A 12,384-nucleotide genomic window follows, 5' to 3' on the forward strand; every position below is an offset into this window, starting at 1 on the left:
TTTACCTTGCAGTGTAGCCCTTCCAAGTTTTATTAATGTCAAGACTTGGACTGCTCTAAGTGCCCATCTAAATATTATACAACCCAGAGGAGAAGCACTTAAAGCCACGGGAGAGGGTGCAGGAGTGGGGTTGGACCCAGGGCTGAGGCAGGCACCCCCCTCCTTCCTGCCTCAGTGGGTCATGCCCAAGGCAGCAGCAGCAGGGGAGTGACTGGACGGTGCCCGCGCAGGAGACAATGCCTTTTCCAGTTACAGCGCAGGGATCACAACAAACACAGCCGCCACAGAAGCACTGTGGCATTACCTCTCCCATCAGTTTAGCAGCCCCCAAGGAGACTGACTTACACAGGAAAGAACTGAGACTCTGAAGCCTTTTGGGGTTTTTGAAGAGGAAGAGGGACTGCAGCACAGAATTTTAATTTGGGGAAAATTAAATAACCTGGTAAAAGAGTGGATACAAGAAATCAGTGAAAGCAAGAATCTTCCACAGTCTGTAATTGAAAATATTGGGGGGAAAATTTTTACATTTGGATCTTATGGATTAAGAGTACATACAAGGGCTTCCCTGGTGGCGCAGTGGTTGAGAGTCCGCCTGCTGATGCAAGGGACGCGGGTTCGTGCCCCGGTCCGGGAGGATCCCCCGTGCCCGCGGAGCGGCTGGGCCGTGAGCTGTGGCCGCTGGGCCTGCGCGTCCGGAGCCTGTGCTCCGCAGCGGGAGAGGCCACAGCAGTGAGAGGCCCACGTACCGCAAAAAAAAAAAAAAAAAAAAAAGAGTACATACAAAAGGTGCCGATATTGATGAGTTGTGTGTTGCACCAAGGCATGTTGATTGAAGTGACTTTTTCACCTCACTCTATGATAAGCTGAAATTACAGGAAGAAGTAAAAGATTTAAGAGCTGCTGAGGAGGTTTTTGTACCAGTTATCAAACTGTGCTTTGCTGGGATAGAGATTGATATTTTGTTTGCAAGATTAGCACCACAGACTACCCCAGAAGACTTGGACTTAAGAGATGAAAGTCTGCTTAAAAATCTAGATATAAGATGCATAAGAAGTCTTAATAGTTGCAGGGTAACTGATGAAATTTTACATCTAGTACCAAACATAGACAATTTCAGGTTAACCCCGAGAGCTATCAAATTGTGGGCCAAACACCACAACATCTTTTCCAATATATTCGTTTCCTTGGTGTTTCCTGGGCTATGCTAGTAGCAAGAACTTGCCAGCTTTAACCAAATGCAATAGTGTCAACTCTTGTACATAAGTTTTTCTTGATATTTTCTAAACGGTGTGCATTTAGATCATATTAAATCAAAATTGATTGTAGACACTGAAAAAATACATACATACATACATACATACAGCCCAGAGAAAAACTGCTCTAATTCTCTGTGGCATGTGGCCCCTAGGCTTCTGCTTTACACTTGTGCATGCTACTAGAAAAGGCAGCAACTGGAAACACATTCCCTCACAGCCAAAATCCTTCCCGTCAAGCAATTACTGGAGACCCATTTCAGAGGCAAAGGCATGACAGTTAATGGGTGTTAAAAAATAAATCAAATGGGATGGAAACAAATGCACAATGTGAATGAACATACTCCTCAGATGTCAGACTTTGAATAGGCACAAGCAGACAAAACTTTGGGTCCCAGCAATTGAGCATGTCCCTTTCCTTCTCTGGGAGGCCACATACTGTCACTTCTGTGCTCAGGCTCGTAGGATGACTTCCTTGTTAATGATAAGTGATCGCCCAAGTTAATGATGAGTGGTAAGTGCAGCCAACTCTATGGTCTGAGACACCACAAAATGCACACCTAACCCACTGAGGAGAGGACATCACTTATACCAGGTCAGCCTGATAAAACTCCATATCCAGTTCTCAAAGCCTCTCTGAGTTTGATAAATCCATGTTACTAGGATATAAAGAACATCCATGAGAGCAAGGACTTTATTTTACTCACTGCCATATCCATCTCCAAGAACAGTGCTTTGCATAGTAGGCACTTGAAAAATATTTATTGGATGGGTGAATGGCTAGTCTGTTCTACTGGAAACACCTGTACAGTGGTAAGAAGTTTGAGCCTATGTAGAAATGAAACGCCTCTAGTATCCAGTTAGCTTCCATAAAGCTCAGATTAATGTCAATGCTTCCGAGGCAGCAGTTCTAAAAACTCCATGCTGGTTGTATACTACTTTGGATTTTTTTTGTTCCAAGGAAATAGTTCTGATGAAGTCGTGGACACTAGGATTTGCTCTGGGGACTAAAGGAACAGGCAAGTCTTAATACAAATGTACCAACCACAACAGGAGAATTCCAGAATGATAATATCAATAAATAGAAGAGGACTTTGGCAGGTTACCCTCCTGATGGCCCTCAGATTATATACAACACTGTCCCTGCTGGTCCAGTTTCTCTGAACAAATGGTTTTTGCTTTTTCTCTATATCTTGCCTCACGGAGGTTCCTTTCCCTTCTGTCTGTTGTACAAATCTTGATTAGATCTCATTTGAGCTGTCACAATATCATCACAACTGCTCTCCTTACATCTAATCTCTCCTCCCTCTAGTTCATCTCTTATGTTCCCTCCTTTTAAAAACTCTCAGTTCATATTCCCAATATAATGAGATCCAAATACCTCAGCAAGACCCAGAAAGTCCTTCACGAACATGCCTGATCTCCTGACATTTCTTTCTACCCCAGACCCACCACGTTCTCGTGCCCGAATATATACACATACTGCTGTAGCTCTACTGCACCGCCCTCTAGTCCCCATGCCCTTTCCAGCTTCCCTGTCATTACTCATGGGATTTCCTGGGCCTATAATGCTTCCACATCTTGTCTACCTAGGGCATTCAGAGTTCAAATATTACATCTTCCCTGGATACCCCACCATCTACCATGCCCCCACCAACACCCACCCTGTCTCCACAGCCTGACACAGAAACCCTCAGAGGCCACCTGACAAAACTGGTCCTCCATCTGTGATCTCAGAGCATTTTTGACACCTCTAATGTGGTAGATTTTCTCCAAAAATGGTCACCAATAACCTTCCCCATCCCTTTATGTACATGCCACTCCTCCAGTGTATTTTCCACTCCTTGAATTTTGGCTGGCCTTGTGACTTGACTAGAATCCAGTAGAAGTAACCCCGTGCCAGCTCTGGGACTAAGCCTTAAAAGAAGCCAGACACCAGATAAAGAAGCGTGGACGAGTTTACTATTTGACACAAGACCATGTGGAAGAGAACTAAGGAGCCCCCAAGCCATTCCAGCCACCCCAGCTGAGGCAGCAGACATGAGTGAAGCCATCTTGGGCATTCCAAGTTCCTAGTTCAATGCAGCCAAATGGGTGACCCCATTCAACTCCATATGGCACAGACCCACCAGCTGATAACTGATAATTGTTGTTTCAAGGCAGTAAGCTACAGAGTGGGTTATTTCCCAGCAAGGTAACTGAAACATTTCCTATGGTATATTATAGTTACATGTTTACACGTCTAATTCTCTGCAGCGGGCTAGATTTTCCAAAGGTGATTGCAGCAACATCTCCCATACTCTTCTGCTGTATCCTGGCCATTCTGCCTTCAAGAGGTAAAGTCCAATTTCTCTCCCCTTGAATTTGGGGTGTCCATAGTGACTTACTTGTAGCCACAGAATGTGGAAGAAGTAACAGTGCATGACTTCCAAGGATAGTTCAAAAGAGCTCTTTCAACGTCTACCCTGGTCTCTTGGAAAGCTCTCTCTTTGGATGCCCCTCTTAGGTGTTCCTTTTTGGGGGCAGCTTCCATGCTAGAGAAACTAAAGCCACATGGAGAGGTCATGTGTAGATGCTCCAATCGACAGCTCTGGCTGAGCCTACACTTTGAGTTATCCCAACCCAGACACCACATATGGGAGTAAGGAAACCTCTGGATGATTCCAGCCTCAGCCACTCAAGTCTCTTCCAGCCACTGGAATGTTCCCAGCCGAGTTCCCAGATATTGTGGGGCATAGAGAAGCCTACTCCACCATGCCCGGTCTGATTTTCTGAGCCACAGAATCTGTGAGCAAAATAAAACGGTTGTTGTTTTATGTCACTCAGTCTAGGGCAGTTTGTTACCCAAAAGCAGGCAACTGGAGCACCTCCCAATCAGACTCTGGGCTCCTGGAAAGTGGGGAAACATTCAGTCATCACTGTATCCTAGTTTATAGTATGATACCTAGAGGCACAAAAGAGGCTCTCACCAAATATTTATTGAGTCCAATTGAAAGGCTGGAATGTCTGCTATCTTTTTTTTTTAATGTTCAGCTTTATACAGTTTTGGAAATCTACACATTTGGACCAAAAATAACCTAGAAAATATATCTATGCATTAGGTTTATCATACTATGTTTTGAGGATTCTTACAGAAATGGCTCTTTACTTTTCCTTTCTTCATGGTATGAAAATCCTATGGGAGGAGTTGGACCTGGTATTGCGAAGCAAACTGAAATAGCACAAAATAGAGGAAAGTATTCAGTAAAAAGGAAAATCAATCCAATTCAGCTAAGTGCAAGTCATTTGTTCCCTTTTCCAATCAAAGTGTCTATCCTGTGTTCCTCTGTTCCATTTTACACATGGGAAAAAATTTCTAAATGCCCTGTGTGCCCATGATTTTCCTCTCCTACCAAATCAAAAGTCAATACCCAAATGCTACTCAACATAACTCCGTAATTTCTTTGGCTCAATAAGATGTCTGTAACATTGAAAAGTTCTTTTAAAAAGTCTATCTTAGAGACCCAACAAGTGATGATGTGTTTCCCTGGTAGCACACTAATTTCTTCATTTTCTTGTTTTGTCAAGGAAAGAGATGCTCAGAGTAAGTGAATTTTCCAGATAGCCTTTCCCAACTCAGAAGACCTTACTTAGAAAGTCTACAAACTCTCCCACCACAGGGAACTGGTCACCCCTGCAGTACCTTGGGCTGAATGAATAAGGCCTGGCCAACCCTTGTGTGTCAGTAAATGCTGGGCTATAGCAGTTTCCAATCCTAAATTGCATAAAGGCTGAGGGTTGTGCACGCAAACACTTAGCGTCCCCTGGAGTAAACCCATCAGTGACTAAGATTCCTCCACAGAAAGTGGCAGGTACGAAGCAAAATCCACATTTAATAACCTTACTCTTGAGTTTTAACACTATTTATTTACAGACACTAGAATGGTGGAGAACTGGTCCCACCGCCCAAGGCTTCAGGCTCCTTTTAACCCTTGGCAGCCCAACAACGGAAGGGTCAAAGCTTTCTAGCCACACTGATCCAGATCCTGTCAAAGGTACTATATCTGAGTCCCCTAAGATGAGCAAAAAATATTTATTCCCCCCTGTACAGACCTGATGTTTCTACTTGCACCATGATTCACTCAGTCACGGGTCTTACTGACACCATTAAATGCTTAGTTTCCAACTTGATTTGACTTGATTAATTTATTCACTCACATATTCATCCGTGCAGGATTTATTCAACACTCACTATGTGCCAGGCCCAGATTAGACGCTGAAAATAGAAAGATGAACAAGACCCGCTCTCTCATCTTAGGAAACTCACCAGCTAGTAAGGATGGGAGACAAGTAAACAAATGATTGGAATGTTCCACAACAAACTACAGGCTGGGGGCTATATCCGACCAGCTGCCAATTTTTGTATGTAACATTGTATAGGAACCCAGACACATTCATTTGCTTATATATCAACTATGGTGGCTTTCAAACTGCAATAGCAGATCTAAGTCATTGCATTGAAGATGCTGTTGCCTGCAGGGCCAAAAATATTTGCTATCTGGCCCTTTACAGAAAAGGTCTGCTGACCATATGATAACAGAGATCTGTTCCATAATGCAACAGTCCACAGAGGCGGGGATGGGTTGCCAAGGAGCGCCTGCGCAGAGCGGAAGCACGGAGGATCAGCCGGGAATAAGGGCAAAGGCAGACGATAGCAGGCAAAAGGGGAGGGGGGCTTCTGAGAATGGTTAGGTCATGGGGGGAGAACAAAGGTGTGGAGGGAGATGCAGCTGAGAAGGGAGAAAGTGCAGGTCTCCGCAGGCCATGAGGAGGCTGTGTTGGACTCTATTCCGTCAGCAGTGGAGGTTTTCTACAGGGTTTTAAACAGAAGAGGCAACAGAAAATAGATTGAAAAGAGATGAGAAGAAAAACAAATGAAGATTGCATTGCATTGGTCTAAGCCAGAGATAATGACTCAGAAATAAAAAAGGCAGTGGCAGCTGGATGGAGAGGACGATTCAAAGGTCTCGAAGAAAACAAATTAACCAACGTTAACGTATCACATACATTCAGTGAATACTCTATGTGGTGTAATAACTGCGGTGGCTGAGTAATAACTGCTCTGTTCTAATCCATCCCTGAAAGGCTCAGACAAGGACCATCCTGTACCTGTGGGGCTCAAAGACGAAAACCTTTGGTCAGCCTTTTAAAAATAATTATAGCTAAATATTGTTCAATGGTCCCTGGTGAAATGAGTGGAACAGGTGACTAGATTGTTGACCACAGGAAACTTCTACTCATTATTTGATGACTTCCCCTCCCACCCCCCACTTGCTTTTCCCTTGATGAGACCTGCGGAGCAGGGAGGTGGGTAGGACACCAGGTGGCAATGAGCACAGGCTTTGTATCCAGATTGACCTCAAGCAAGTCCTGAAACATTCACTTCATTGCTCTGTGCCCTTGGGCAAGCTCCTTAGCCTTTTGTATCTCAGGATGCTCATCTGTAAACTGAAGATAAAATAGGGTAAGAGTGGCCAAGTAGGTGATGTACTGGTAGAAGAATTAGATAGGACAGCACAGGCAGACTGCTTAGCTCAGGACTATAGTTAGTCGAAGTGAACACCAGAATCCTTTAGATCTCAATCAACAGAGAAGCCTCAACCCACCTCAACCAAATAGGTGAGATCCCATTTCTGCTGGCACCTAACACAACTGAATAACTGAGGAGCTGAGTACACTGTTTCATGTCTGTTTTCCAATTAGAGTGAAGGCTCCAACATATCAAAGTCCATGACTCCACTGGCCTCCTCAGAGCCAGCACAGTGCCAGGGACATGGTAAGGGGCCAGACATATTTGTTGAACAAATAAGAGAGTGGGGAGAAGAGGGAGGAAGGAGGGGGAGGGGGAAGGAGAGGAAGAGAAGGAAAGACACAGAACCTCTCTCTGCCTCTCAACATCACTGCCCCTAAACCTGCCTGTTCAGAAAGGGAGGAGGGTGGGGTTTAAGTGGCTAGTGTGGGTGACATGCATCTCTGATCCTTGAAGCCACCTTTTGAGGGTCCAAAGTATTCAGACCTTCTACCCAGCTGGAAGCAGCTTCCTTGGACTTCATTTAGCAACAGGCAGTGAATATCTCAAAAAAGGCAGACTTCCCCAGGCCTGGGAATGGAGGGACTGATTAACCAGAAATTCTGGCTGCCAAGGGCCAGGGACCAAGGCAAAGCGGGGCAGAGTAACACTGCAGCTCAAGGGACACAGTTCAGAAATTCATTAAAATCAAATCTTCTTATAAGCAACTTTATTTTTTACAAAATTTGGGCTTCTAGAAATCTCAGCGGGAGGCCTTGGATTTAGCAATCTGGGTTCATAGCAAATGTGGACTCTAAGGCAGAAAATTCAAATCTAATAATGCTTAAAGCACCAAAACAATTTTTAACCACTCTAATAGAATTTTTTCCAAAATATATTATGTGCCCCCAACCATGATAAATAGAGTAAACAGGCCACAACCTTTCTTGATGACCAGAATCGCAATGAAGAATGCTGGTGACTCTGCCGAGTTATAGGCATTGTTGATTATTTCTCTAAGAGCCCAGACTTCTAAACTGTTTTCATCTGTAGGAGTTTTGACTCTCTTTCTTGACACTTTTCTTTAGGTGGCTACAATAGGCCTATTAAAGTGTTGCGCCTACACCAAAATGCACCCAGAATGTTCTACTTGATACTTCTATTTCTACTAACCGTAGCTGCCTCTATTTTCCTCTGCTGCTTCTCATGTTGCTATGGACCGTCTGTAATTCTTCCCATTCCTTGCACTACCCATCTGCCGCCCCTCCAATCTCTGGTTAAAACAAGGAGAAAGCTACAACTTTCCAGAATAAAGGAGAAAACCCACTATCATATGTCAAATTTCAGTTCCGGTCTCTAGAGTTATTGATACCAGTGTAAACTCACATTTGCGTATAGAAACAGATGGTTGCCTATGGGACTATCTATAGATGTGTCTAGATACATGGGTCAGTATACACTCATATATATCAGCACACCTGATATATATGAGTGCAGCAATGACATTCCAAAAGCAACCAGCACAACTAGGACACATATCATGGTTTCTAATACTATTCTTCAGTAAAAGGAACCAGGGTTCCTTGGAGAAATGGTTGATTCTAGAGCTTGAAATATACAGTATGAGCCTGGAGTATCTTGTAGCACTAGAAAGCAAGGAAACACTGAAACTTTTAACCCCATAAAACAGGGGCATGTCAAAGGGACAGGGGAACCAATTGAAAGAGCTCCCAATAGACAGAGCTAGGAAACCCTGAGCAACAAAATAGATAAAGTAGTATTAGATTATAATTCAAAGTATAAAGTAAGTGTCCACAAGTCCATAGTGATATAAATAAATGACTAAATAGATAAATAATTGGGAAATCAAACATACCATGTAGAATAATTCCAAATAATTTACATAGACCCTCTACCCTCAAGGAAATTGAGCATAATGCCCCTCTCAAGCATGGACTGCAAGAAGTGACTTCCTTTCAGAGAGGACAGCATAGAAAGGTAGGGTTGAGATAGGCTGGGACCTGGGATCTGGGACCCTTTGCTGCAGTGCTTGCACCTGGACAAGCATCTGGTCCAACAACAAAATAAAAAGAAACTATAAAGGACTAAAAATTACTGTGTGCACTGCAGTTTGAGCAAATTCTGGACAATAAGATACAAAGAGACCAAAAAAAAAAAAAAAAACCCAACTGCCACTTCTGAAGAGCCAGGAGAAAAAGCAGGGTACTGCACATGGCCCCTGCACTCAGCACCACCAAAGGGGTGCGCAAACCACCTAAAAGACACCCCACTGGCCCGACCCCTGGACACACCCCTACCCTCGTCCCATATAAGGAAACAGCTCACCTCCCACAGGGGAGCGAGCAAGGGAACCTGTTACTTGTTTTCACTCCCCCCTGCTGCGGCAGGGGCCCCAATAAAGCCTTGACTGAATTTCTTGACTGGTCTCTTATCAATTTCTATTGATTGGGGAAGGCCAAGAACCCTGGTCTACTGGTATCAGGGGGAAAGTAACTTTACAGTGGAGAAACATGACCTCAGCCAAGTGCTTAAGCTCAACGTCAGTGATGCTGATAATATGTACCCTTGATATGATGTGATAAGGATGGCCCATCCCCTCTGCAGTTTTCATCCCCAACACCCATAACCACAGTGGAATGATGAGAATCTCGTCAGACAAATCCTAATTGAGGAACAGTGTTCAAAACACCTCACCAGTATTCCTCAAAGCTGTCGAGGTCATCAAAAACAAGGAAAGCCTAAAAAGTTCACATAGCCAAAAGGAGCCTAAGGACACACGATAACTAAATGACTAAATGTAATGTGGATGCCTTGGATCCTGGAACAGAAAAGGGACATTAGGGAAGAAGCAAGGAAATTTAAATAAGCTGCTCACTTTAGTTAACAGTATTAATAATGTGTCAATATTGGTCCATTCATGAAAACATATGTACTCATCTTACTCATGTAAGATGTGAGTAAAAGGGATAACTGGGCCTAGGGTATATGGGAACTCTCTGTACTATCTTGGCAATTTTTCTATAAATCTAAAACTGTTCTACAATGAATAGTTTTTTTTAAGAAAAATTAAGTCACAGGCCTCCAGGCTTTGGAAGGGAGGGTGAAGGGCTCCACTCCCACAGACCCTGATGCTCTGAGGATGGGGGATTTTGCCCATCCAGGTACAACCCCTGCCCTCAAGGTGCTGGCCCCCGACAGTGGATCAGGGCAACCTGCATGCCCTTAGAACATGACTCAGGGCTTGAAGGCTTTCAAAAGTCTGTGCAAACAATTATTTCCCATATGTACTCTTGTCATATTTATTCTTCTGCAAGCTAACAAGGCTCAGATTCATCAAGGAAGAAAAGTCCACCCAGAAAATGACAAAAACTCATGTGATACTAAGAAGCCAATTGGTCAGAATTTGTTAGGGAAAGACCACTCCCTGTAGTTCTCATTTACAAGCTTCTCAAACTGGCTCCTCAACTAGCTTCCAGCTATGAAAATGCGTTAAAACATCCATGAAACAGTATCAATAAGCCCTCCATAACCAAAATCTGACTGACGCTTATAAAGAGCGAGAACACCAAGTACTCCTTAAAAGGCAAAGGGAAGGAGGTTGGTCTTCCATAGCCAGCAGAGCCATGAGGTGGGGCTGCTTTCTCCCGGGGCTCCCATGGGTGGGGAGAGCACTAGGGTCCCCCAGAGTGGCTGTGTTCTCCAGAGACGATATCAAATCATGGCATGACACGATTTGGCTGCAGCAGGGAAGCTGAACTCCAACGGGTAGAACTCTAGACAGGTAAGTGGGATTCAATTCTACTCTTTCCCTCTCTGATCAAACCACTCTACTGCTCCAACCAACAATTTCCTCGTATATAAATGAAGAACAATGAAACTCTTACCCTGACCTACCTAAGTGGCAGATTGTGATCATTAATGAAACATAATCGTACAAGCATAAGGAGACATCTGTTTCTTCAAGACATTGAGTACACCATGTTTTTTGTAGGATTCTTTGAGAAGTAAATCAGGGCTTTAGAGTCAGTGGATGGGTCTTTGTTTTAGCCATGTACTTGACAAACATCCCTCAATCCATGCATTTGTGACATTCACTTCCTCTGGTTATTAATTGCATAAGATCTTATTCATAGACCTCAGCCATGTGCTCTTTTTCCCCATCTTCCAAGCCCTCCTCTTCCTAGTCTGACCCTCTCCCAGTACCCCTGGGTACATCCGAAATACTGAATTAGAATTCTTACCACAAAGTCACATCAAAAAGTCTGGTGGACCAGAAATGTCACATTGTACAGCGTATCTTAAATCATCCATGGATGGCCTGCCTAGAAACAGGGAGAATTTCTGGTGATTTTGATCTACACCATCTGTGTACCTCATCCACAACCAGAGATATTTAATTTAATTCGTGGGCTGGCATGCAGGGCCTCCGTGCTGTTCATGTTCTCCTGTGCTCATATTCCCCCATTTCTAGGGCTTCATTCTGAGTCTCACTTTGGCAACACCTTCCCTCGGTCCTTAGCTCACTCCACCCCCAGGGCCAGCCTGCACGATCAGGCATGCTCTTGGAAGTGGCCAGGAAATTCCTCTCATATCCATCCAACTGCACCCCCTGCCCCTTTCTTCTCTGCTGTGGTCATTTTGGCTACCCTTTCCCTCTGATACTTTCCACAATGCATACATAGAGAGCTTTCCTGTTTCCAGTTTTCTTAGCATAAGTGCAGGCAGAGGTAAGAGTGCTTATTTGAGGGGTAGAAATCACCACTAGAAAAGAAGAGGTCAAAGATCATGAAAAACGGAAGATCTTCCAGCAAAGTTATGGAAGAAATAGAAGGGACCTGGAGTCTGAAGCACAGGCGGTTGAATTTGAGAAGGAGGGAAAGAGGGAAAGAGAGAGGGGTGAGGATAGAGTGGGGATGATATTAAGATGGTTCATGCACATAGCATTTTAAAGTTTTTTAGTGAAAGGAAAAAAGATCCCTGCTGAGACTGCATTTGGGCAAGAATTATGGAAATAAGAGTAAATTAAGGAATAGCTATTGAGAATGGGATAAAGAACTGATCAGGGGCAAGGGTTAGGATTTCTCCCATCACATGGCAAGTCTCACTGAGACTGGCTATAACTGCCAAGAACCTGGAATGGCACCTCACAGCCATTTTGGGGGGCTTCATATTATCATACAGACTTTAAATATTTCCACAAAGCTTGTTTAAATGGGTCTGTGACTCAAAAAGTTAAGCCCCATTGCTTTAGACAATCATGTCACTTTTTCTGCCAGAAAGCTTCTATCCTGGAATGTCTTTCAACCATAGAAGAGTTAAGAAACCACCTCTATCTGGATTTGAAGTAAAAGACATAAGGTACTAGGGGGAAAAGTTTACATTCTCATAACTTTCCTTCATCATGGGCATTATTTTGGTGTGTTGCCAAACACCAATCAGCTCTGGGTAGTGCCTGCATTCCAGAACAATTCTGTAAGAATATATTATTCTATGAACAATAAACTGTTGTAATGTTTCTTAGTTCCAATATCAGACAGAAAAGAATACCACATTACTTGTCCA

At 43.7% G+C, this 12,384-nt stretch overlaps 1 pseudogene; it reads left to right on the forward strand.

Annotated features, from left to right (window-relative positions):
- Positions 1 to 236: 236 nt before the first annotated feature.
- On the forward strand, positions 237 to 1,333 carry LOC114896360 (annotated as a pseudogene).
- Positions 1,334 to 12,384: the final 11,051 nt, after the last annotated feature.

The sequence above is a fragment of the Monodon monoceros genome, unplaced genomic scaffold (assembly GCF_005190385.1).
Source record: "Monodon monoceros isolate NGI ecotype Baffin Bay Population unplaced genomic scaffold, NGI_Narwhal_1 Super_Scaffold_15, whole genome shotgun sequence".
Lineage (NCBI taxonomy): Eukaryota > Metazoa > Chordata > Mammalia > Artiodactyla > Monodontidae > Monodon > Monodon monoceros.